General features: G+C 37.5%; 1 protein-coding gene across 1 annotated transcript in view; it reads left to right on the forward strand.

Moving 5' to 3' along the window:
* Nucleotides 1-27,313, forward strand: part of LOC133837666 (headcase protein) — a 106,988-nt gene that overhangs the window by 41,103 nt on the left and 38,572 nt on the right. The gene's annotated exons all lie outside the window — the stretch shown is intronic.

Here is a 27,313-nt window from a genome sequence, read left to right on the forward strand (position 1 = left end):
AATTGTTAGCAACGCTAGCAAAAAGTATTATTTATTTATAATTTGTGTACTGCTTAGGTGACAACTTTTTATGGATGGTGGGGGGAAGTACAAACGGTTTTATAGACTCGTTTGTGAAGGGGATTTTCGTACACAATAAAAGTAAAGTTCAGTTTCGAGAGTATTTGAAGTTCGTTGCGGTTTTTCGCTCGATGTCTTGAATTACTGTTTACACTTATGTGACTTATGCAAATGTCAACAATTTTCGTGAAGCTGCGCATTTGTTTTCTGATACTTGTGCTGCTATTGAACTGTACTGATCTCTCAGATAAAGAGAGACCACACACAAGTTTGCACAAGTGGCAATTAGCTGAGAGAGCGAGAGAGAGAGAGAAAACATAAATGACAAAAAGACAAAACTCATGCATGCAGATAGAATACAGAAGAAGCCCTTGGAGTTTACTTTGAATATTTCATGTGGCACAACAATAACAGCAATTGCATTTCAGATAAAGCCGACAGATGAAGACGGATAAGGGAGGAGGGGGAAATAGGGAGCTTCGCATAACAATAGCAAAATATTTGTGGCTACCTGTCGCACTGAACTGTATTTGTATCTGTATCTTGCAGTTGTATCTGCATCTTTTGACTGGCTTTCGAATCCCTGGCCAACTTATGTGTTGTCTGCACGCATCTCTCAGCTCTTAGCTTCAAGCTCCCAGCTGCTTTTGTCTGGATGCTTTTAAAAACTTTACAATTCAATTTTTGTTTCGTTCTCTCTCTCGATTTTGGCAGTCTGCCCTGCTGCTCTTGGCATGCATTTCGAATTGCATTTTGTATTGAATTTATAAATATTTAATGCCATTCAAAATGCCATGCAATCGCCCAGACCAGACCAGACCGAACTCAACCGAAGCGTTGGCGTATTAAATTTGTATAAACCTGCCATGACTAACTGTCTAGGATTTAACCCAAAAGAATAAGCACTAAAGGCGTTGGCTTGGCAACAACAACTTACAAAAAGAAGCAACTTACTAAAGCGAGCGTACCATGTTTAGTTTTCTTTTCATCTGCAATTTCAAGGGCTTTAAAAGTTTTCTTTTGCTGCAGAGCACAGACAATCCAAAGTTTTTGGTCCAAACTTAAGCTAGACGACAAGTTGGTTTAGAGCAGGAAAAATACCCATTCAACTTTTATGAAAAACTTTTGAAATAACACAAAAAATGAGCAAAAAGCAAATTGATTGCACTGATTGCAATAGCATATCCTTAGCCTTAGCCTTAACCCTTGTTTGCCCAAAGGATTAGCCATAATCAAACCGGTTCGACTGGCTCCGACTCATAATAATAATTAACACAAGTCAACTTGTTAATCATTGAGCGATTCCCAAAAGGGTTGCTCTTCTCTTAAGCCGCATCACTGATTTTTTTAATCAGACCATATCATTGACTGTCTCGGCAGTTGAGGAAAAACCCCTCTCAGCTTTTCCATCAGCTGTCAACATTTCATTCAGTTTTTTTTTAGAACCCAACTGCTGCGCGAGTTTTAATCAGCTATAATTATAATTAACAAAGCGTTGGCAATTGCCCACAGGAACAGAAAATTCTTGTTTCTGTAAATTTTCGGGTAGTTTTTCTGTGTGTTTTCATTGCGACTTAAGTCAACTTGTTTCATCATTTATTACGCGTCGCCTTTTGATGCCACATCTGCTAATTGTTAACGGACTGCGAAATACTTTATTATTATTTCCCCCTTTTTATTCGGGGTGTTGTCCTGAGTACAGATGATTCAGCTTGTAAATTCGTTTAGCCAGTTAATAATAAAATTGTGTGCTCAACGTGTTTCGTTATTTATTAATAATTAGCATACGATTAAATCAGTTTTTCACAAATATTTTCTTTAGTAGACTAAATGTTCTGTTTGATATAGCATTTTATAGTCGCAAACTGTTTGTTCTGACTCATTTCGCAAATTGTGCTCAGTATGCCAATCAATCTTTGTCTTTTGCAAAAGAAAAAAACGAGAACTTTAAATAAGAAAATAAGTTTTATAAATGATTGATGAGCAGCGTTCATCTGACTGTGGCGCACATGTGTCGTGAATTGGAGCTAAAATTTCGCATATATAACATGAATATATATCACATATACGATTCACAAATATTTCCACAAACATTCGCTGGCCATTTAATCAATTATTATTTCCCATTTTCCACACAATATATATTTTTTCGAAATTTATTTGTTTTGCTTTAAAAATAACTTTTTGGAAAGACTTTTAAAAAAGTTTTTGGCCTTGTGCAGATGTTGCAATTCCTTGTGCAGATTTCCGGCAACTCAGCAGACATCAGAGAAGGGGCGTGGCTGTAGAAAAGGGGCTGAACAGTTACTTTTTTTCTGTTCGGATGATCTTTTGGACAGTGGGGGACGTTGTCAGTGTATTTTGCACACGTTAGTTGACACTCTCTCTCTTGGAGTGCTGACACTTTAGAGATTGATTGTGCCCAAATGTCAGCGGCAGCAAAATGTGGCAAGTCGAGTATACCGAGTGTGTGTGTGTGTGTGTGGCACACACACATGAAATGCGTCTCGTAGGCGCCAGTCCGAGAATAATTTATGCAATTTTGAGTCTCGAAAAGGCAACGAAAAATTGCAGAGCCAAAGATATTTATGCATGCTCTTGCATATATGATAGATGTGGCAATGTGTGTGTCTGTGTGTTTTGATATGAGTGTGTGAGTGTGTGTGCGTGCTTGGTGTGTGATACTTCAGCTGCAGTTTTGCAGTTGCACGTTATTCTTTATGACCATATCATTCATTTGCAACTTTTTGGGCTGACATTTGGCTACGCTTCGCTGATTTGAATGTTGCGCCGTGCCGCATGTCAAATATTCGGCGACTTGTCGCTGCCACATGTTGTGAGGTGTCAACGGTGCCTTTTTTTCGTGGCAGCCTTAAAGTCGGTCTTTGTAAAAGGGTTTTATTATTATTTAGTTTGCATTTAAAAGGGGCGTATTCAGCAAATTGTGTGAGCTAAACATGGCATTAAACATTCTTCTTAAATGACATTCAAATTGTTGAATTTGATTTTTAATTTGTTTTGAAATTACAATAATAGATTACATTCTAACTGAAGACATTTTATAGAATGATTATAAAAAGAGTTAAGTATTGGAGAAAATTGGCCCATAAAAACGGGAAAATAAAGCTAAATTCGTTGTTAATCGTGCTGAAATTCAAGTGACAATATGTTCAATATATTCTCATTTTATTTCATCAAATTCAATTACAATAAAGTGGTTTAAATGCAACATTAAAATTTAAGCTTATCAAAGACAATTTTCCTGCAAGCTTGGAAATAAAATCATTACAAAAATAAAGCCAGATTTCCTCGCCAAATCAGGCTGAAATACGAATGCGAAACCCGCATAAATTATGGCAATAGCTTAAACCGAATTTAAAGTGCAATAGTTAGTTTATGCAAAAGTTCTAGAGACGCCCACGCAGCAGACAGACTTGGAGACAGACAGACAGACAGACTGAGTGATAGCCAGATAGGTTAGTAGACAGGTAAATGGCTGTGGGCCATGTTTGCCAGTTAGTGTTGAGTCTGTTGAGTGGCATCTGGAGTCTAGAGAGTGGAGTAAAAAGACAGAGTCTCTGTGCTCTGCTTTTGGTCTGGCAGCTGGAAATGATGTGCGTCTGGTTGGCTCGACTGCCTTTAACATGACATTTATTGTAACTGTCGTTTTTGCGTCTCCGCGCGCTTCCCCTTCGATTGCCCCCCCACACACACAAAAGCAGCAACATTGTCACACGTTGAATGTTGTATAGTAGCTTCAGTTGTTGTTGTTGCTGTTTGCTGTTGTCATTTAAGCATTTGATGTGCATTGTGGTAGACATGCCCTGCATCAGACGGGCGCCGCCATCAGCATTGATATAGAACTTGCTTGCAGTCATTGTCATGGCAACATGTTGCCAACATCATTTGCCGACAGCAGACAGACAGACGGACAGACAGACAGACACAACAAACATACACACTCAGTTCAGCTCTCTCGCTCTCTTATCATTGTCATTTATTTCAATTTTTGCATCTTTCGCCTTTCCGGGCGCAAATTGCTGGCAATCATACAAGCCAGAAATTTGCTCAAGTGCGCTTGCAAAATGAATAATTATGCGTGTGTTTGTAAAGTTAACTCACCCACACCCACACACCTCTCTCCTCCCCTGGCAGCTCAGACTTTGGGTCTTGTTTCTTGCGCGCTTAATTAAAATTAGCCCAGAGCGAAACACACACTCAAAGCATTTGTTTGTTGGGTCAATGCACGGCTTATGTCCTTTTGGGGCAAGCCAACAATTTTGAATGGCATTTTGAGGCAAAAATTTCATTTCAATCTTTGGCCCTCGCTCGCATCACAAAATGTTTTCCCATCGTTAGGCGCTGGGATAATGTCAGAAATTTCGAGATGATAACACGAGAGTGAGAGTGAAGGACTTTGAGATTAGATGCGAAACGAACGACATTGAAATGTTGTTGAACTCGTCCGCGTCCGTCGCATCCTCTCACAAAATGTTAAATTATTAGCCACAGGCTGCTGCCTGCATTTCATATGGGATATTGACAGTCGAAGTTTCGAAGTTGCGAATTTTGGCATCGCTAATTGTAACCACAAATGCTCTGTGATCTGTTGTGCTGTGTTGTACTGTGCGCATTAAACAAATTAAAAATGCATTGACTTTTAATGTTAACGAGTCTCAATACTCAATACACTTATTCGCACACACTCACACTCACACAACGGGTACTTGTTTAACCTAAAAAACAAGCAAGCGAAATAAAATAAATCGAAACAATAACAAGAATAAATACACTTGAAAGTCAACCCACACACTAAGCGTGAAGCGCAATTTGCATTGCCAGCATCAACAATTAAGCATTTGTTTACAATCCTCAACAGTAAAAACAACAACGAAAACGAAACCGAAACCGAGCAATAAAATCAACGCGAATTTATTGTTTTTTATTATATTTTTATTTTTTTACATTTTTTTTTAATACCTTGCAATTTCTAATCGACTTCAAAAAGGGTGACATAATAAATGCAATTTATATTATTATTCTCTTTTGTTATAATTAATCTTAAATTTTTTTTTGATTTATTTAAAAAAAAATTTTTTTTTCATTTTTTAAATTTATTTTGTTTTATGTTGTTATTTTAATTTTTTTTAATGTTATTATTTAAATTTGTTTTATTTACCCTTTTTTTATTTTTAAATTTTTTTTTATTTAAAATTTATTTTTTTTTAAGCACAATTTCTATTTATTATACTTTTTGTGTTACTACATTTTATTTTATATTATTCTTTATTTATTTATTCAAAATTTATTTTTCAAATTATATATTTTTTTTATTTAATTTTCGTAACACTTCGCACATTTAAGTAAATAGTAATAAAAATAAGTAGCATACTAATTTCAACTCATAGAACTTACACATATATTTTTTATTTTTAATATGCTGTACACAGGAATAAAATGCTTTACAGGGTATTTACTTAGGCGTGCATAACTGTTTTGTACTTTATTTAATTGCCGTTGCTGTTGTGTGCCTTCTCAATGGCAACTGATCTGTCTAGAGCTGGGCACGTAAACTCGTCGAATCCACACCCACAAACAATACATAAATTTAAAGCCTCGTCTGGCAATTTTTATGATTTAATTTCAATTTAATGTCTACAAGTGCGAGAGCTAGCTGAGCACAATATGTGTTCCCTCAATATGTGTGGTAATAATGCTCGCCTAAAAAACAAACGCGAGGCTTTGTTAAACTTTGCTGATTTCGTCTAAAAATAAAATGAATAAAAAGTGCGATAAAGATTAAAAGCAATTTCCATTTCAAGTTTGTTCTTATAAAAGAAATTACTGTTGCTTGTAATTAAACAAAACTGAAAGTAAAACCATTTAAGAGTACATATTTCGAAAAAGAAAGGGCTATAAAGTTTATTTTTTATTAAAATCGTTGCATTGTGCGAATATTTCTTTCAATTTTATAAATTTCACTGTTCGCAAAAGTTAATTGAAAAATGTTTAAGGTTCGGCCTGACAGACATATTTATGTTGCATTGTTGTTGCTGTTGTGGCATGCAACGGCAGCTGCTGCTTGCTTGTTTTGTTGTGCATCGCAGTGAACCGCAACGGTTTGCAATTTTTCAAGTTAACGCTTCATTTGGTTGCAAGTGAAATTGCCTTCGCTGTTTGCTGCGTGACGCACTGAGAGAGTGAGTGAGTAGAAAAAGGGTGAAAATGATGAACTTATTTTCGCAATTGTTTAACACATTTTTAAGATATATAATACATAAATTTGAAAATAAATATTCCATTTATTTGCTGGCAACTCAAGCGACGACAAGTCAACAAACTTTTGTGCAACAAACAATTGTTTTACTCGGCTGCTCGGCTGCTGCAATTGAAGCTCATCTCAGACTCAGACTCAGACTGAGTCTGAGACTCAGTTTTGTATGACAGCTGACTGACATAATGTTCGCTCATGTTGAGGATGCCCCGTTTCAAGTGTCAACTGTTTGACAGCGCTCCCCAGTGTTCAAGACGATGATGATGACGATGGCGATGATGATGATCAGCTTGTCAGTTGTTGTGCTGCTAATGACCCAGAGTTTGTAGTTGTAGTTGTATATTCTTTATTTGAGAGTTTCGTTTGCATTATTTATTGAATATTATTAGTTTAATTGTTTGCCATAATTCTGTAATGACAGCTTTGAGATTTATGTGTGATTGCAACTTGAGTTTGTCGAACATTTTAATTAAAACATTTGCCGCTGACGACGACATCGACAACGATGACGATGACATAATGTCTGTGCAGTCATTAGCCACCCTCAAAAACTCGACTCAAGAGACACCTAAAGACAACAATATTGTTGTTGTTGCTCGCCATTGTCTCGCCCCCAGAGAAACTACTCTTGAGATACGCACACACACACACATGTATCTCATAGATACTGTATCTATGTGTAGTAGTCGTCGAGTAAGTATTTAGGCTGGCGCTGCGGACAATAAATCTGATTAATGCGCAAATAATTTTCGATTCAAGGCAAGTTTCATTCGCTGTGGCACATTTAAGTAGCACATTTTAGTTTTATGTTGCTGCTGTTGCTGTTCACTTGACTTTGATTTATTTCCAGCTTGCAACATTTTCTTTTTCTTTAGTTTTTATTTTTAATTATATGTATGTATGTACTTTGCGCGTACATATGTTGACAACATCTGGCCATCGATTGTAAATTTTCATATTTTATTATCATACATTTTTTCGCATATTCGAAATCATTTCTTAATGAAAATAAATTGCTTAATTTGTAGAGTTTACATAAAATTGAAAGAGTCTATACATTATTTTTGGTGAACTCTTTTAAAATAAGGCCACTTTGTGTGCATAAACAAAACTATGAAAATATCTATTAGAGCGTGTTGTGTGAGTGCAACATAGACTCGTAAAAATGCCAGACTACATTGCGAGTCCTTAGCGGCAGCTGTGTGTAACGGCAATGAATATCGTATACTATATATACGATATATGTAGGTACAACGCAATTTTCCAATTTATTTTTTGTAGTTTTCTTTTGGAGCTCATTTCCAGCTGCCACTGCTGCTGTTGCTGTTGCTGGTGTTGTTTTGTGGTTGTTGCCACAGGAAGTCCAAGTTGTTGTCCGCCAGTCATCCACTCAGTCAGAGGCACTCGGCAAAGTCATTCAGCCGGCAGGAAGAAGTCTTCCAGGCACTGCCTGCCAGTCATTGAAAACTGCGCCAAACGCCTGCTGCACATTATTAACTTTGCTCAGTTGCTGTTGTTGTTGCTGTTGCTGTTAGCTCTGAGGTCATTGAGCTGCAGACAGCCAAAGCAGCAGCAGGACTCTGTATGTTATATGGCCGAAAAGCCACAGAATGAGCCACTTTAATTACGGCCAATCATTTATCATAAAAGCGAAAATGCCATTTGCAAAATGTGAGAGTCATAAATATGCAGCAAGGATGTGAGAGACAGCTTGCAAAAAGACTGCTGCAAGAATGAAATTCAAAGTCAAGTGTTTACTTTACTTCAAAGATGCTAAAGACTGCAGTTGCTCTTAGCTGAAAATATATTTAATACATATTGTAAGTCAGTGTATTTAGTTGATAACATATTTAAGAGAAATTCCTAGTCGAGCATTTACTTTAATGATTTTTAGCTGGGAATATTTGTATATAAGAAGAATTCTAAGTCAAGTATTTACTTTGATGCAAAGATTCTTGACTGAAATTATATTTAAATGAAAATCCAAGACCAAATGTTAACTTTAGTTCAATGATTTTAGCATATATTTATTCAGCATATATTTATATTGCAATTCAAAGTTAAGTAATTATGTGAAAGCAAAAATGTATTTCATAAAAATTTAAAGTCAAGAATTTACTTTACTACATAGAAATTCAAAGTCCGATTTTCCATGCTTTGCTCAAGTTTCCCTTTCAAGCTCTTGAGCTCAATAATCTTGTGTATTTGTTAGAAATTAAAAGTTAAGCATATTGAAAGCTGGTCGTTATCCTGCTTCCAGTCTGTTTCACTAATTTTATATGTTGCTGCCACTCAAGTCTAGCTTATGGTCGGAAAGAGGGGAAAACGCATGCTGATTTAATGGCAAAAGGTAGCCATAAAAATCAATAGTTATTTGATGTGTCTGTCGACACGTCTGACTATTAAGTTTGGCTTGTAATAAGCTCATATTGTTAACGTTATTTTAATGCTACACAAGTAACTCGCTGTCGAGCAAAACTCAACTTGTTTATTCAAGTGCATTCTTCTCTCTAGCAAACACACACAATGTGCATCTAATGGACTGTAGCAGAGCTTCTAATCAACACGAGCCATCGTCATCATCCCGATCAACTTTTGGCTTCGTGTCTTCCTTATGTGTCGCATAATCCAACGATAATAGAAAACTGCTTTGATCCAATGCAATGTCTTTTATGGACAATTTGTATGCGTCGTCCTCTTGGCCCGCTTTTCTCGTCTCTCGTTCTCGTCTCTCATTTCTTTTTCTCGTCCTGTCTGCCATCGATGCACGAAATTACCAATTTCTGGCCATAAAATGAAAGAGCGAACAAGTTGGGCGCCATTATCCTCGAGAAAACTCTAACGCTTTAAGCTCATTTTATTAGCAACATTATGAGGTTTGAGCTTAAGCTGCTGAAACTACTTCTTGCTGCTGCTACTGTTTGCATACTTGATTCAGTTTTCAATTTTCAATTTACTGAAAAATGGTGCGTGTATTTTCGCTGCCTTTTTGACCGTCTACAAAGTTGCCAATTAGGCGCAAAAGTTTTGCATAAATGTTTAACGATTCCAACTTCTTTTTGACCACTTTGGTCAGCCAGTGACCTCGGCAAACAAATCGATTTAGATGTTGCTGCTGCACCTGCCACAAAATGCAAACAAAAGTAAATGTAGATACAAAACAAAAAAAGAAAGCCAATCAATTTGATGACAAAAGTCAAAAAGAAGCGAAAAAGGACCACATTGAAATTCTGTTTAGAGAAATTTAAATAAAAAACTGTCGGGAGGAAAAACAAATATTGTTTGGGAGCAGCAAATGAAACGTGCGACTTTTATTGCAGGCAGCAGGCAGCTATTTTATTGTTGTTGCAGCAAGTTCAGACACCTTTATATTAAATTGTGTCTGTGCAAACGAAATGCCATAAAATGGCAATTTAAAGCTCAACGACGATGTCAGCACCCAAAAAAACGAAAAACGAAACGAATGCAGAGCCCAAGGATTCCCAAACGCTTTTTTCCCACGCTTAAGCGGAGAAGAAGAAACGTTTGTCCTTCGTTTAAATAATATATAAATGCGTCAGACTTGGGGCCAAAGTCTGCGTGCCGCACATTTGCCAAATGCCTCCCGGCGGAGAGACACCAACCGAGGCAGAGAGAGAGAGGTGGCAAGGTCAAAGCACCCGACAAATACTCGAGCAAAGACGAATAGGCTGCTTCAGCTTCAGCTTCCCCAGTTTATTAACATTTTACGCAACCCAAAAAATGTCCCAACGCAGCAACAGCAGCAAACATAAACATAAAAGAGGAGTCAAAGTCAATGCCAAGCGACGAGCATCGTCGTTTCATATCGTTTCCCAGGGCCTACGCAAAAGGCCAAGTGCAAGGACAGCGGCGGCGCCTACTCGATGAGTGGATGATGAGGATGTGGGTGTGGGTGGGGATGAGGAGGAGTCTCTCTAGTGTCTCGTGTGTTGTGGCCATGGCCGTGACAATGAGCAGCGCCATGGCCATGGCCATGGCCATGAGAAAGCCGGCTGGCGAAAAGAGCTTTTTCTGCGCCTATCTATCCCTACAGCCAGCGCCTGCGCAGAGTCCTTGCTCTCTCTCTCTCTCGATGTGGTCGGCTCGGGTTTAATGTCCTTTGCAGCCGCAGCGTGTTATAGATACATTTTTGCTGCATTGAAGTTTTCGCTTTTTCCACGTGCTTCGCTTCGCCTCGCTTCGGTATCGAGAAAGTTGTCGACATCAAAATTTCTGCTCCTACTCTTCGCATGACTAATGTGGCAGGCTAATGACGTGCCACTGCCGCTTGCCGCCTTCGTCGCTTCCCCTTGAGTCTGTCTGCCTGTCTCTGTGTCTTGATCCTGTCTATTTTTGTAAACTTTTGCCTTTTATATAGCATACTTTATGGCGCTTAACATGTGTTTACGCTACGTTCAGAAGAGTGAGTGTTGTTGATGTGTGTGTGTGGATGTGTATGAGTGTGTGTGTGTGTGGAGGAAATACCCATGCGCTGGCTCTGACTGTGGGACTTTTGGCTGACGCTGTTTGCTGCTTTGCTTTGGCTGTTAATTTACATGGGGGTCATTATCTAGCATTTGTCTTGCCGCATTGTGTTGCAACAACGCTTTGCGCTGCATCAGCAGCGAACAAATTGCGGGCACACTCTTTACACACACACGCCGCCCACTCTTCCGACCACGCCTCCCACCTCTGTTTTTTTACCGCGCTTCATTCGTGGCTTTGTCTGCGCTTGTAATGATTAATGTCAAGTCTTTTTCTGTTTTTTGTTGTTCCTCTGCTCTGCTAGTTTTTTGCTGCTGCAGTTTTTTCTTTCGCTTTGCGCGTCGCGTCATCAGCATTTTAATTTTGTTTAATGAAAAATTGCGAGCTGCGTTTTTTTCTTTTATTTACATATATGTGCGCATATTTTTTATCGTCTTTTGCATCGAAATTAAAAGCGAGCTTAACTCGACCCCGAGAGTCATTTAATTGCCATAAGGAAAGTGAGAGTTTATGCTGATGATGATGATGATGATGGTTGGGGATGCAGCTGCATTTGCGGCTAGATAGATACCCTACCATTTCCCCTTCCATTTCCTTCATTTGCACAATGATTAATGATTCAGTGACGTCATGTGGAATACGCTTGTGGCATGTAAAAATGAGAAAAAACTTTTGTGTTTTGTCGCGCTTTTCTACGAAAAATTAATGAACAAACAACAACTGACGGCAGTCCAATTTTATTTACCATTTCCATTAGCATTTTATGCATTTAAAAATTTGCCAAAAAAAAAATGAGAGAAAGATAAAAGAAATTTTGTTATAAATTGACTCATTTTCATTATTAATAACATAAAACGAAAAAAAATGTATTTTAATGCGCATTGTTAGCGCTTTGTTCGAAATGTTAATGATTTTGTTAATAATTTTGATGGTGACTTTTATGGTCATTAATTCAAATGAAGCCAGCGTCGCCTGCAACAGGTCAACGCAGGGGGGAGGCAGCTGTAAATATCAGCTGTGGACGCCGTCAATTAATCATTTGGTCAGTTTATATGCGATTTACATGCATTTTCTTCTTCAGCTTTTGCCTGATGTGTCTTTAATGATAGATGGTTTGCTTGTTGTTGAGTGAAGAAAGGAAGAGAGTTGGGGAAAAAGCTGCGTCAAACGCTTTATTTACGCTTCAGCACTTCCTCAGCTGCGGCATCCGGATCCTCAACTTGACAGTGTCTTCCACTTGAGCGACGTCAGCGTCGTCGTCTGGGATGCTTTGATGCATTAATTTCTTACCTTGTCTGCTTGTTGCAAACGCATTCATCATGAATGAAAAGCAACCGAAAAGGCGTCAGACTGTAAACTATGAAATGCAGTCGAACCAGCTAAGCACAGCAGATACAGCAAACAGTTAGCTGGCAAACACAACAATGCCACAATGGTGTTGGCTGACAGTGAGTGCAAATTATTTGCCCGCAAAGTATTTGGCTGCCCTTTGGCAGTTGTGTATATTTTTTTATCCTTGATGTGCTAGCACAACAACACTCGACAGTCACTTAAATTGCCATTTCAACAGCTCATTTCGCATGCCAAATGCTTGAAAGTATTGTTGTTGTTGTTGTTATTGTCTGCCTGCTTGCCACACCCACCACCCACAGCCCATCAAAGCTTTCACAGTTTGCCTTGCGGGTTCGTTGTCTGCTTACAAGCTTCTTGTGTGTGTGTGTATTCCGCACGTGCAAATCCAAAAGGTAGTTCAACTGCCATTTATCATACGCACCGTTGTACCGAAGTGTGTGAGCCAACAAAAAAAAATTTGAGTTGAAGCGTTTGCTGCACATGTTAAATGCGACTGATCAAAATGCACAACAGGCCACACATTCAATGCTTCTGCTTCGTCGGCCAATGACGTCAAAAGTAGAATGAGGGGCAAGCGTAGAAAGAGAAACAGAGAGGGAAAAGAGAGACTGAAGAGTTGCGACCACATGCTGTCTGTGTTGTTGTTGCTGCCTGCCACTCTTATCTGCAACAATTTAGTGGCACTTCCTTGCGCCATGTCGCCGGTCAGCAAAACGTCAAGAGCGGCAAAGAACAACTTGCAACAGCAACTCGCAACTCGCAACTGCTGCTCGTTGTAGGTTCATTGCTCGTTAAGTTATTGTCACCTTTATGGCCGCTGAGACCGGAGTCCAAAAGTGTCTGCACAGGACATGGCAGTAGACTTTGGCTTCTAAGTGGTTTCTTTATGCTCCTTGCTTGCCAACTTGTTAGTTTTCTTCTTGTTTTTTTTTGCGCTCTCACACAAAATTTGCACCTCACTCACTAAATTGTCCAAACCAAAGCTTCTATTGTATGTCTTCTTTTTTTCTTGTTGGGGGCGTCTCGACGTCTCCTGAGTTGTGTGTTTGCTGTGCTTCGTGTTGCAGATGTCGCGACGTTGATAACAATTGCTTCGATTTGCGGCAGCAACAAAAAAAAAGAAGAGTATAAGAAGAGTTTCGTTTGTTGTCACTTCCGCTCAATGATTTATTTAGAGAAAATACAAAATATAAACGAGCACTTAACTTGCTGGCTTAATAAAGCATTAAATCAGTCGCTGCTTAAACAAAGTTTAACTCGATTTTGTGGCAACTTTAGAGGACACAACTTTGTCTAATTAACTTATTTACTTTGTCTAATTAAAGTTTGCGTAAGTTGCTCTCGATTTTCCACAGCTTTTTCAGTCTGTAAAATATTTTCAGCTTATTCTCTTCCTCTCTAAGATAAGTTCTGCTTTTTTATTCACTTTTCTCTCTTTAGTATATTTGCTGCTTCACTTTTGCTATTTATTATGCTGCTGCTCAACCGTAGAATCAATTTCAATACATCGATTTATGTGTGCACTAATAATTTGTTGCATTTGCAATGCTCGGCGCGGCACGTACCACAAGTGCTTCAATAATAAATGGCTCTCTCTCTCTCTCTCTGACTGTCTCGATGGCTTTGTTCGGATTACCATTTGAGGCATGCCACTTGTGCTGATCCTGCTGCTGCTTAATAAATTGCACCTGTGCATGACGTGATGCATGATGAAGTGGCAGCAGCAACTTCAGCGTTGTCGTCAAATTAATTAAAGTAGTAGTTGCACTTTAAGGATGCCCTCAGCTTTCGCTTTTTTTTTCGTCTTTTTTTTTACTTACTCCTTTGAACTTGTTAAGGCGCCTGTCTGCCTTGCTTGCCACTTGGGGGCAGGAAGCTGGCTGGCTGGCGTCGTGCCACACACACACATTCACACACAACATTTCCGATTGCCAGACATGCATTTTTATGCGCCGTTTGCGCCCGAAGCTTTGCTTCTCATACACATGTCTATGGCATTTTTTATGTTGAACTTTTTATTTGCACCTCATAAAACGCACAAATGCGATGCGCCGCCGCGTTATATGCAGCACTAAACACAATGTCTGACGGGGCATGTGTGTGTGTCTGCCACAAATGTGATATTTATGACGCCGGTGTCTCGGACAAAAGAACTGTGTATCCGTGTTCTGTAATGGAAAAATCCTGCTTTATTTTTTTTTTGCTCGATTTTCGCTTGACTTTCACTGCAGCTGCTCCAATTTATGTGCAACTGACCTGAGACTTGAGTGTAATTAAAATTTAATTTCTATATACAATTTAATTGATATTAATTTCATGGATTTCATTCTTTCGTTGCAGGTATGTTTTGGCATTGCCACATAAATCTACATTTACCTTTGGGTCTGGGTGAGTTGCAAACAGAGCAAAACTTTAACGATAAAATGACTGAGAAGAACTAAAACTAAAAAAACTTTATAGACACCGGTGCACTAAACACAAGTTTGGCGGCAAAAGTTTTTCCTGCTTTTGCTGGCCACACATAAACATCTTCTGATTAAAAGTTTCTAAATTAATTACTTGGAAGGATTATTTCAACAAAAAATATTATGAATTTATAAATAATAAATGCAGTTTGGCAGAGTTGGCTATAAGAAATAAATTTCATAAAATTAGCAGACAAAAGGATCATAAATTTAGGAGACTAATTTGGCATTTGCTGTGTAAAAGGATTTTAGCTCGATTTAATGTCTCTGGAATGACTTGATTTCCTTAGGGAGTTATTTTTTAGCTGCACTTCTTGTGGCACGTCGTGAACATTGAAATATTTTATAGACCAAATTGTGTCACTGCTGCGGGCATTTTATTTACAACGCATAAATGCGCTTAATAAACGCGTTGCGCGTTGCACGTTGCAAGTTGTGCGTTGCACGTTGGTGTTGCACCTTCCATGGAGTTGTAAAAAAAGTCGAAATAGTTTCGGCCAAAGTTCCGCTGCATTTAACAGCTGCCCCAAAGCAACAGCGAGCAGCAACTTTATTAGTTTGCGACCTTAACGAATTTCTCAGCACATTGCACATACGACGCGTTGGCTGCAACAACACCAAGCGTTGAGTTGAGTTGAGTTCAGTTCATTCGTGTGCTCGTCACAGTTTATGGCCACACATTTTATTAGGAAAGCAACACCAACAGTAAAAACAACAAAAATGGCTAAATTTGTATTTTTTGTTGTTGTTGGTGTTTTGTTTTTTTTATTGCACATATTTTTTTATTGCCGCTTTTATGCGCACTCTCAATTGAGTTGCCGCTTGAGGTGGCAGCTTCAAAACTTCCCTCTTCTGAAGCGCACACTGCCAAAGGTGAACAAACTGCGATTCTCTTGCGCTGATTGTGATCAATTGACGGCTCAGTGTCGACATCTATTTTGCGTCTCTATTTGATGGAATTGAGTTCTTTCTTGTGTTCCTCGTTCGCTCTATTGTTTGACTTATCTGCGGTTGTCTCGCAGCACGACTTTTCCTCTAAGTCTTTTATTCAAATGTCACATCACATCTGCGCAAAATGATCCTTGAAGTAGGTCCTGCCATTCACCTACTGCGCATTTCACAATTTCGTATTGCGACGCAGTTGGCAACTGCGCAGGTTTCCATCGCTTGATTGCCCAATCCAACCTTTTAGGCTTGGCAATTAATTGCCACATGGCATCGTCGCCATTCGCCAAGTCAACGCAAAAGTCACGTCAAAACGGCTGTCAACAGACAAAAGCGGAATACAATCAAAATGCAAAACGAAGTCCTTTCCATTTGCTTAACCCCTTTGTGTCCAGGGACAGCCTCGGGAATGTTGTTTTCAAGCAGGATTCGAGTTCTGAAACTTGTTGAAATTTTATGAGCAACACGAGCGCGCCTCAAGTGACGCAACAGTGACAAGACTGCGAGCTAAAGATATTATAAAAACAAACAGGAAAATGTTGACGAAAAAAATAGCTGAAACTAGTTTGTAATATTGTAAGAACTCTAAACAATAGAAGAGATATTGGCGAAGACTTAATAGTAAAAGAAAATTATATCAAAGTGAAGCGTATTGAGAAATTTTGGTAGGGACTTAATCTTAAATGAAAATTATATCAAAGTGAAGCGCATTGCTTTTCCAGTCTAGAGAATTTCAATGCAAAAATTCCGCTTAGACATTCTGATTTGTTTTTATTCAATTGGTGTCGATTAAAAAGATTGTTGTCGATTGTTAAAAAGACTTCACTTGGATTATATTATTTTCATTACTTTGTTCAATTTGTTTTTATCAAACTTTTAACTTTTTTCTGCTAGGAAACGCACAAAAATAAGCTCAATTTATTATTTGTTTTCTTTTAAAAATTAATCCTTTTATTGCTGCCAGAGAAATGCACAAAATATCTCGAATTTATTTTTCTTGTTTTCACATTTTTTAAAATTTAAAATGCAATTTTTTCATTGCTGCCATGCGCGAAAATCCCAAAACAAATATGCCGAATTTATTTGTGTTATTTTCGTGTTGCATGTTGCACAGCTTAAGGGTTGTGCAAGTGGCTGCTGCCAAAGATGTCTGCGAGTCACGTGCAACCCTTGATGCGGCTGTGGATGCTGCTGTTGATGTTGCTGATGTGGCAAGTGCAAGTTGCAGTTGGTTGCACGCGCTCTGTGTGTGTGTGTCTGCTAATTTATGCAACACATTTTAATTGCCTCTCAATGCAGAATGTGCAGCACGCCGTTGCATAATTGCATGCGCTATTATTTTGTTTTCTGTTTTCTCTGTTGTTTTTTTTTTTTCTGGCGCATGTCCTTGCAACTAAATTGGAAATACATTTATACTATATAAGTCTATGCAATTATTTGCATAATCCGCATTTTTAGTTACAGACGTTGCAACGTCGTTTTGGGATTAGCCACAGTGTTGCATGCCCCCTTTTTGTGCCTCACTACACACACACACAGTCTGGACTTGGCAATTTAAATAAATTCAACGAAAGTTTACGAAAATTATGAATTTAAATGTGCCGCTGATAAATCTCGAAACGAAAATGTCTTGGAAAATGTTTTCATTTTCCACCCAAAAATTTCTCGACAGCTCTCTTTGTTGTGCCCCTTGACAGAAGTTACTTTCCCTGCCACAAAAAAAGGACCTTTTGGCTCCTGAAGAGTCTTTCAGATGCCGCTGATAAAGTGCATTTGGTGCTTTTGATGCAAATGACTCGAGTCTCTGGAATGTGGCCAAAAAGAGGAGAAGCTTTAAAATATGTTCAGCTCAAAGGACTGACGGTGACTTACGCGTAATTGCTCGACGCTAAAAAAATGCAATTAAAAACATATTACACACATTGCAGGACACTCGTTTGTTGCCTCTTTTTATGTGTCCTGCATATTAAGTGGTGCTTCAGCTTAACGCTGCAGACATTCTGCGACTTTAATTATGCACAAATTATTTTGGCTTAAAGCATACCAAAACAAGTGAGAGAGTTACAGACGGGTGTGCTCGACTATGGGATACCGGTTAAGGATTTTCAATAAAACTTTGTCCTTAAAGTATACCAAATAAATGTATACCTAATAGTATATATGGTATTTTAAGTTCATATCTTGCAGTGTTTCATACGAACAAACAGAGTCTTCTATCACAAAGTTATAATACCCTTTTAACCTATTTGTAGCGGGTATAAAAATTTGCGTCAATTATGCATTTAATATGCAGCGAACGCATTTGCTTTTGCCATCTATAAAAGCGATTTATGCGCCAAAAAGGATACAATTTCAATTAATTTTAAGCTCTCCCACCTTCAAGTTGTTTTTCCTTTCTTTCAGTCTGTGCGTCTGCTGGAAATTTGATTTCATTTGGCACGCGCAGCTCCGAAAAAAGGGTTGCGACTGAGATATGGCGCTATTAAGGCTCATAACTTGTGTTTATGCCCGCTTTAAACTGTATTGTGTGGGCCATATAAATCGGATTAAGTCCATTAGGTGGTTTGGGGGCGATGGAACTGAAGTCACAGCTGAGACTCTGTGAAAGTCCACTTCAGAAATTGGTCGCGCAGAAAGTCACTTGAGAACTCACTCAATTGAGTGAAGATTCAAGAAAAAGTATTGAGAAACAAATACCGAAGTGCAAGTTGATGTTATTAAGATATTATTTTTGCAGTGAAGTAGTCGCAAAGCTGTTTAAGAGATTATATATTTTAAAATTTCGGATAAGAGGATAATGTTAGCGTTTTTCTTATTTTTGTAATTTAAGTTCTCATTAATAACATCAATTGTCGTTATTCCTTTCCTTTCCTTTATTTTAAATTTTTCAATTTTCGAATGAGGATGACGCTAAAAATATTTGTGTTTTCTTTTTTGTTTTTAAAAAAAAACATGATTATATACTTTTTTATATAATTGCCTTTGTAGCGTTCCTTAAGAGAATGTACAAAGAATATACGAAGTTCTTTCAATATTGTTACTCTACTGAGAAGCAATTTATAAATCAACATACTATTTAAACTATTTGTTCATTTGTAAACAATTTCTAGTTATTTCTTATTAAAAATTACATTAGAAGCTCATATTATATAAATGATATTCTTGAGCTCATTAGGAAAAATCATTTGTCCTGAGAATTTACAAAGTTAACACAATATTTTATCTTCAATGAGAGGCTATTTAAATTACTTAACATATCAAAAGAGGATGCTTAACATTCGAATGTTCCTTAATAAATCTACGTTTTTCGTTTGAAAAATTGAATTAGAAGTTCATGTTTTATAATTCTGTCACCCTCATTAATAAAATAAATTGTCTCAAAGTTTGACTAATATTTTCCCTTTAATGAGACACGATCTCAATCTTGGGAATGCCAGATGCCAATCGCATATCAATTTAATTAATAATCATTAAGAATTTGTGCCTTATATATACAACATTTAATTACAGCAGTGCTTGAATCTTTCCTGTCTTTTACCTGCTCAGCGTCTTAAGTTTCCAGTGCGAGGAGCAGCTTCTGAGATTTCAGTTGAGTTCAGTTCAGTTGCTGCTTCTTCCTTCTTGTTCTTGCTGCTTATTATTTTTTGTATTTTTGAGAAATTCTTTTCAATGAAACCTAACAAAAGCGAAAAACCTTATCGCTACCGAATTATAAAAATTATTTCTTAGTGCCTGAAAAAGAGACAACACAAAAAAGAATTGCCGCATCGCAAGTTTTTTTTTTTTTTTTGACTGAGCTACCTGAAAGGGCGAAATTAGAACCTGAAAAATATATATGGAAAAGAAGAAGATAACCAGAATATTCAGAACGTTCATTGTTAAGGCTTGAGGATCGATCCTTGCTGCCAGGCACTTTGAAGAGGGTCGACTCTGTGTGTGCGTGTGTGTGTGTTGCAGTGGCACGTTGACGTTGCGGCTGCGCATTGTCGTTGTCTCAGCTTACTGAACAGCCACGAAACAACAACAGCAACAACAACAGAGCATTGACAATGACAATAAGAGGCGACCGCAGTTCGCTTATCAGATTACATAATGTGACATAATTAATTTCGAAACGCGTCGCCTGCGGCTTTCTCCCAGACTCCTCTCCACAACAACAACAACAAAAAATGTTAAATAAAAATAACTCTGTCTATGTTTTTTAAGGGCTCCTCTCTGGTTAGTTAAAAGGGCCATGTTCGCAGCTAGTTAATCAAATTTGGGTCATCATTCACCTCACCACGCGTGTTCAACGCGTTTTCCAGCTAAAAACAAATCTCTTGAGCCACCTTTAAGCCACGTCTATTTAAATGTTTTCTGTGTGTGTGGCTATCGCAACGCTGGAAATCGAAGTCAAGAGAAAAAAGGGCTTCTCGCTAAATACGTTGAAATCCAATTTTCAACAAACATATATTTTATATGCGTACGCAAAGAATTTGTGTAAATATACAATATATTTTTTGTCGGTTGTTATTTTTGGTTTTTTTTTTGGTATCAGTCCGCACATAAATCAAGCAATTGCCTGCATAAATATTTCGTCTCTTTCTCACAGAGTCTGTTCACAATATGTTCTTTTTGGCTTGTTGTAATAATTTTATTTATCACAGAAATTGTATCGTCTGCTCAGTTTTCTGTTTTCAGTTTTGTGTTTTTGTTGTCGCGCTGTCACGCATAAGACAATGAGACATTAACCCAAAAACAAGAATTCGGGCAGTGTAATTTGTTAAAATGTTTCAAGAGAGACACAATGTAAGAATGCGCTAGTTGGGCGCAGAGGCTATTATCGATACCCTGTAAAAACATGATATCATCAAGGGAATAAATAAAAATTATATCTTCCCCTCCATAAATGGTTAACAAACCCAATTTGGTCAGATCAAGCGATGATAAAGCAATTGCGACTGCGACTTACACAACTTAATTACACCTTGTTACTAGCCGGTTACAGGGTATGCATTAAAACAAACTGCGCTATTTGCAAAAATGTGGCATGCGAGCAACGCATTAGGGAAATGCATACTGCGAAGTTGTTGTTGCTTTTATTTCAGTAGAAATTTACATGCAAATTTGTAGAGCGCTTTTGTTGTTATTTTTTATTGTTTTTTACGATTGGACGACGGCATCCGTTGCAAAAAAAAATACAAATTATATACACACAAGTATATCAGCGGCGATTTGCATAAAATTATTGAATAAAAATAAACGACATTACGTCATAACATTGCAACAACAACACCAACAACTAACAAAATTCGTATTTATAGTATTTCTTTCCCTTTTGTTTATAATCAATTTCACAATTGCTGCTTTTTATATCAACCCAATTAAAAAAAAATGAAAATTGCAAAATGTTGCCCCTTTGGGAGGGTGGGAATCGCTGATAAAACACACACATGCACACACACACTCACAGATAGCACTACAAATACAAACACAAACATGAGCAATCAGAGCCATTGTTTCAAGGATTTCGACACCATAAAAAGCCATACAATATTTAAGTCATAAAAATGCGAAAAAATCGTTATTTTTTAAGCGCAAGTTAATCAGCTGAGGCAGAGACGGATGGAGAGAGGGCGGCGGGGGGAGCAGAGCACGATAAGAGCATTTGTGTACATTAGACACACAATATTTATTACTGACAGAGGCAAATGCCATGTAATGCCTTCCTCCATATATCGTATAAACAAATATATATACATATATAGTAAGTAAATCGTATGTAAAGCGAAAATTGTTGTTGCCTCATAGTCTCATTTCTATGCTACAGGACGTGACTTATGCGATATATATTTATTTCTTTAGTGGACGAGACGTCGTCGTAGTTGGTCGTCAGGTTTTCAGTTCGAAAACAAGTCCATAAACCTTGTCTGGGTCGCATATATTTCCCCCTCCTCCCCCCCTCCACACATATGAATGAAAACTGAAACCGTAATAAACATTTAGTTTCGCATTTTATGCATTTTTCATGCACATTTTTTCAGTTGCTTTTAATACTTGACACGCAAATAGTTGAGAAAGAGTCGAGTAATGTGACGATAAAATTTCGAGAATATTTACTTATTATATTTATATGAATTTTTAACTAATTAGACATTTCAAAAGCTAATAAATTTAGTCGGAAATACGAAACAAAGTTTAGAAGTAATTTTATTTATTATTTTTATAAAAATTTATCACCAATCCTTAGATCTAAGAAACCTTAAGAGCTGCAGTTATTAAATTTGGTGACAATATTCTACTAGAAATTCAACGTTATATGGTGTTCCATAGTTGAGTACTTTACTCTTTTTTTTATGAATTTTTGCAATTAAGAAATATTATTACAAAACATATTAGTGACAGACTGCTGCCACATACTGCGTCGCCTAGTTGCCACAAACTTTTGTTAATTGAATCGTAAAAATGCTCAGCATAATTATTGTCGCTTCCATTGTAAAAAAGTTATTGTTATTGTTTAACGGCCAAGTCGTAACAACCACTTAAATAATTGCATTCCTCTAATATTATTATTATTATTATTATATATTCCGATATGCGTTGGCATTTCCATTTTCTCCTCCCAAGCAAATCCCAAGTAAACAAAAGCCAAAATGCAAACAAACGAACGACGCCGCCTCCAGCTCCTCCTCCTCCTCACCAAAGTCAAGAGGGCAAATGTGTGTGGAGGAGGTGGAAGGCCGCTTGAGTTCATCGCTCCAAATCAATGCTACCTATCTAGGTAATACCTATGTCAGTGGCCATTGGCCATATGCCACCACAGCAACAACAACAACTGCAGCAGCAGCAGCAGCCGTTGCACGCATCTTGTCAACAATTTTTGCGCAATTTTGGACGCAATGCAAATTGTAAAATGCTAAATAAAATTGTGCACACGAGGGCGGTATGAGAAAAATTGTTACGACCACCGACTAAAAATAAACTCGCATATAACGCTAATTGGACGTAAAATATAAAGATTAAAGACACTGCAGCAGCAGCAACAGCATGAATGATGGCCAGCAATTTAACACTATAATAACTTGTTATTGGGCACTTAATTTTGGTTTATGTTTTGTGGACATAAAGTGTACAAAGTGGGGGGCAGCAATAAAGCATCGAGTAGTCAAGGTAAAAGCGGGTGTTATTAAACGGCAAAGTATAACATAAATTCAATTTTTATAAAATATGAAATAAAAAATATATTTCAATTTCAATAATATTTAAATAATATAAAAAATAAAAAAAAAGTAGAAATTTTATTAATAAAAGTAACTCTTCTTTTAAGATTTATTAAATTTAATTTAAAAATAAAGAAGCAACATTAAAATAAATATAAATATAAAATTTTTCTGTTTCTCAATTTCCATAATTAAGTATAGTTTTTTGATCGTTTTTTTAGGGTTGCTTTTTGTCAGACTCAATTTTATTATCAACTCTCTCTGTTGCAAACTGTTTGAGCTACCCTCGTTGCTGCTGTTAGTTTGTTTGGCATGCAGCTGATGATGATGATGAGGAGGGCAGCAGCAGCTATTGACACTTGGCCGTATTGCCATGAAGCGCATTCCGAGTGCATTCACTCCACTGTGTGTTGTACGCACTGATCTTTGCCATTCACACGACGACGCGCGACGTCACAACAGTGCTGTCCATTTACATAGGGCAACCTTGTTTGTGTTTGTGTATTATCGCAGTACTAGCCATGATTTACTTAATTGAATACGTGTCAATCACACATTATTACAAATCAAGCAAATGTGATTAATGATTGACAATAAATATTCCAATTTTGGTTGCCCCTCTCTCTCTCTGTATTTGCATCATCTGTGTGCCGGCTTAAATGAATGACTTTGATCATTTGAATGGCATTGTTAATGCTAAGAGCATCATCGATCCATATGCAAAACAGGTTTTAGCACAAAAACAAATCATTGCATTAATTATGTCAGTTTAATGTGCAAACTCGTTTACTCGCGCTCTGATGCGATAATGAGAGACACAAACACACACACAGGTCATTAATTAGTCTAAATACAGTTCATTAACATAAGCTGTTGGATAATCTATAGAATAACGATTACACTATGATACTTAGGCAACTGCATTGAAGTAAATAAAATAATACACGACTGATGTATTAATTTGTATACGTTTTCAATTAGAAAATATGACTATGATTATTTATTTAACTATAATATATGATAAATGGCTTATGACTTAAATATCAATTCAATAATTTTCTGATACTAGTGAATTAAATATCATTATATTTCTAAATACCGTTCGAAATGTTTCTAATCTTGTGGACTCGAGTGCATTGCTTTCTTTCTCATTTCCAATACTGTCTCTATGTGTGTACGTGTATGTGTGTGTGTGTTCGTGTGCCAGATTTTCGATTCGCAATCTTTTCAATCACACTCTCGAAAACGATGCCAAACATCCGCCGTGTTAAGCAAAAATAAATGCGTTTAACTTTTTTCTTTCTTTTCCGTTTTTTATTTATGCTTGTTTGGCTTTTGTTGTTCTTAGTGTGCTGTACATTATTTAAGCAAATTAAAACAATGTAAATTAATGTCAACATGCGACATTTAACATTAGAAGTCAAGCAGCTGCATGTTGCACATCACATTGCAACAAAAAACATAAACAGCAATAGGCAACAAGTGCAACTATCAGCTAAAAACATCAAAAGCATTGCACATGCAACAAAAAAAGAGACTTGTTGCAATTAGTCAAATTTGCCTGCAAGCAACAAAAGCAACAGCAACAGCAATACAGGAGCAGCAACAACAACAACGAATGATGAATTTCATTATGTGATTTGCTAATGTGACGCTGCAGCCGCTGCTGTAACGGCCAAGAGCGCAGCGGCAACGCTCTGCCAACGTCGTTTAAATGAGGGCCGCCCACGTTAGCGACGTCGACGTCGAACATTGAGCAACGCGAGTGCAATGCACGACGTCGCTGTCGCTGCTGCTGCTGCTGCCAACAACTAAAAACTGCAAACAAAATGTGCAGTGCAATGCAAGAGACAGACAAAAAAAAAAAAAAGAAACAACAAATGTGTGCGCTGGCAATTGTAGTTTTTGTAAAACAAAATGAAATTGTTACGCGCATTACATGACTGCGCTGTCGACGTTGTTGCTGTCGCGACTTTGCTGTTTGATAATAGCAAAAAGCAACAAAAAGCCGGCGACGTCGCTGTCTCTGTCGCTGTCGACGTTGTCGTTGTCGTTGTCGAACAACGCCACGGCCCAATGACAAAAAGTGTGCGATAGGTCGGTGTTGTACTTTTTTTTTCTGTTTTTCGTTTTGTACTTTTTGTTTTGTGTCGTTTTGTTTTCGTCTACGTTTTAGCATAAAAGAGTAATGTAAAAGGCTTTTGGGTAAACTGTCGATAGGCATGTGATATCGATGAGGTAAAGCTGCTATGCACAAGGCGATACATTCTTAAGCGATATCGATAAACTAGAATTTCTATGAGCAATGCGATAAATTTGTAATAGAAATTGAACTTTTATCGATACTCAGTTCTTATTTGCATAAGAGTATTTACAGTTTCGTTGTCGTTTGCTTTGTTTCAACTGCTGCTAATTGTTTGCCACTGCTGCTGTTGCAGTTGCAGCTTGCAGCTTGCAATTTGCATGTGTCGCGAGTTTATTGACCGCGGCGTGGGCAGCAGCAAAACTATTTATAGATAAGAAAATGTGGCAAGAGTGCCAAGAAACGTTGCGCAAGCGGCGAGCGTGTGACGGATGGAATACTCAAATTGCTAAACAGAGATGGCAACGAAAAGAAAGAGTGAAACGTAACTATCAAGATGGCATTTCTTTAATACTACTACTATATTGTTGCTGACCGGCAACAAGTTGTGGCAGATGCTTGTTGCTATGCCAAAGCCGCCACCGGATGTTGCGCTTGCCCCTTGCTTGCAATCATAGCGCAAATGAAGCAAACATTTTTGCTGTTAACAACTTAATGCGCTCCGCTCGATGGCGTCGTCGTCGTCGTTGCCCCGCTGATTATGCGCCTCAATCAACAGCAGAAACATAGCAAAGGCAACAACACCAGCAGCAACAACAACAACATCGTCGACTGCACTTCATAATTTTTGCTATCTGAGCTGCTGTCGCGCTCGCTTTTTATTTCACTTTTAATGCAATTAACTTGGCACTTGTCTGACAATCTGTCTAACTGCTTGACTCTCTGTCTGACTGTCTCTCTGTCCCTCTCTCTCCTTCTCTGTCTGCATCAGTGTTACTCTCGCCAGACATTGCCGTCTTTGTCATTGTCGCCGTTGGCTCGTTTTTAACCTGTAAAGAGCGTTGTGGGTTTTGTTTGCTTTATGGCCAGCTAATGCTGTTTTTATCTGTTTTTCTTGGCCAAGATTTATTTTATTGTTATTGGAAAAGCCGCACAGCAAATACACACTCGGAAAGTTTCAATAAAAGTTGCCAGCAAAACTTACATATGAGAATGTCTATTGTTGTCTCTCTCTCTCCATCTCTTTTTCTCGCTCTCGTCTCTGCTCTTATTAATACACCATTAAAGCGTGATTAATGTTGTTTATTTCGCTTGAAGTTATTAGCTAAATGTGTTAATTATGAGTGGCCGATTAGTTGGCTGCCAAAGATGAGAAAGAAAAGAAGCTAAACTCGTTGTTGAGGAATGAATTAAGTGCTCTATAATTGAGCCACGTCTGCTGATTGAATTAGATTCTAAAGAGCAATATAATTGTACTTCTACAATGTTATTTATTACAACTTGCAAGCAATTGAGTCACTCCTCCACTATTAATGCATAAAATACACTCAATGTCCTTCATTTTTTTGTTGTTGCTTGCATAAATATTGCAAATTGTTTTAACGATTTTCCAAGCGATATTTCACACCAAACATTAAGTAAAAAAAAAAAAAAAAACGTTAAAATCAATTAAAAATGTGTTTGCCAATAGTCTGAAGTGGGCGGGAGGAGTGGCACACTATGACTCGGTGGGTGAGTGCGAAGGGTAAAGTGCTGGATTGGCTCATGGTAATGACCGCGCCAACCAACGTAGCCTGGTGTCCATGACAAAAATGCATAAATAACAAAAACGACAAAAACGACAAAAAGCGCAAACAAGTCGACGGCGAGACGACTTCAAACAAACAAAACGACTTTGAGCAAACAAACGAGCGAACGACGAGCGCCCAAAAAACGTGTCAAAAAATCATTTAAAATAACTAATTTTATATGCAAAAATAAACAACAACAAAAAAAATAGCTGCAACAATGCGAAAACTGAAAACTATAATTGAAAAACTTTTATGTTTGCGCTTTAAATATGCATTTTTGATATTAGAAATAGTTTATTTATTTATGATTTGCACACAAAAGTTGAAAGGTATTTTGCTAATCAAATTAATTTGAGCTGTTCATTAGCCTACAGTCATACTATAAATTTTAAAAAATTCAAACAATACTTTCTATTGTTTTAAATGTATAAAATATGGTTTAGCAGATAGATATTTGTAAAATTCAAGAGAAAAGTATTGTTTTAAATTAAAAAAAATGCAATTTTAATAACTAAGTTTAACAAATGTTCAGTTTTAGGGCAACTGAATACAAAAATTATGAGATCTTAGGTAGTTTTAGAATAGAAATTTTGAGAAATACAAAAAACCGGAGAACTTTTCGTATACTAGCTTGTGTAAAAAGTGCAGCCTCCTAGGTC

The sequence above is a fragment of the Drosophila sulfurigaster genome, chromosome 2R (genome assembly GCF_023558435.1).
Source record: "Drosophila sulfurigaster albostrigata strain 15112-1811.04 chromosome 2R, ASM2355843v2, whole genome shotgun sequence".
In the NCBI taxonomy this organism is placed as follows: domain Eukaryota; kingdom Metazoa; phylum Arthropoda; class Insecta; order Diptera; family Drosophilidae; genus Drosophila; species Drosophila sulfurigaster.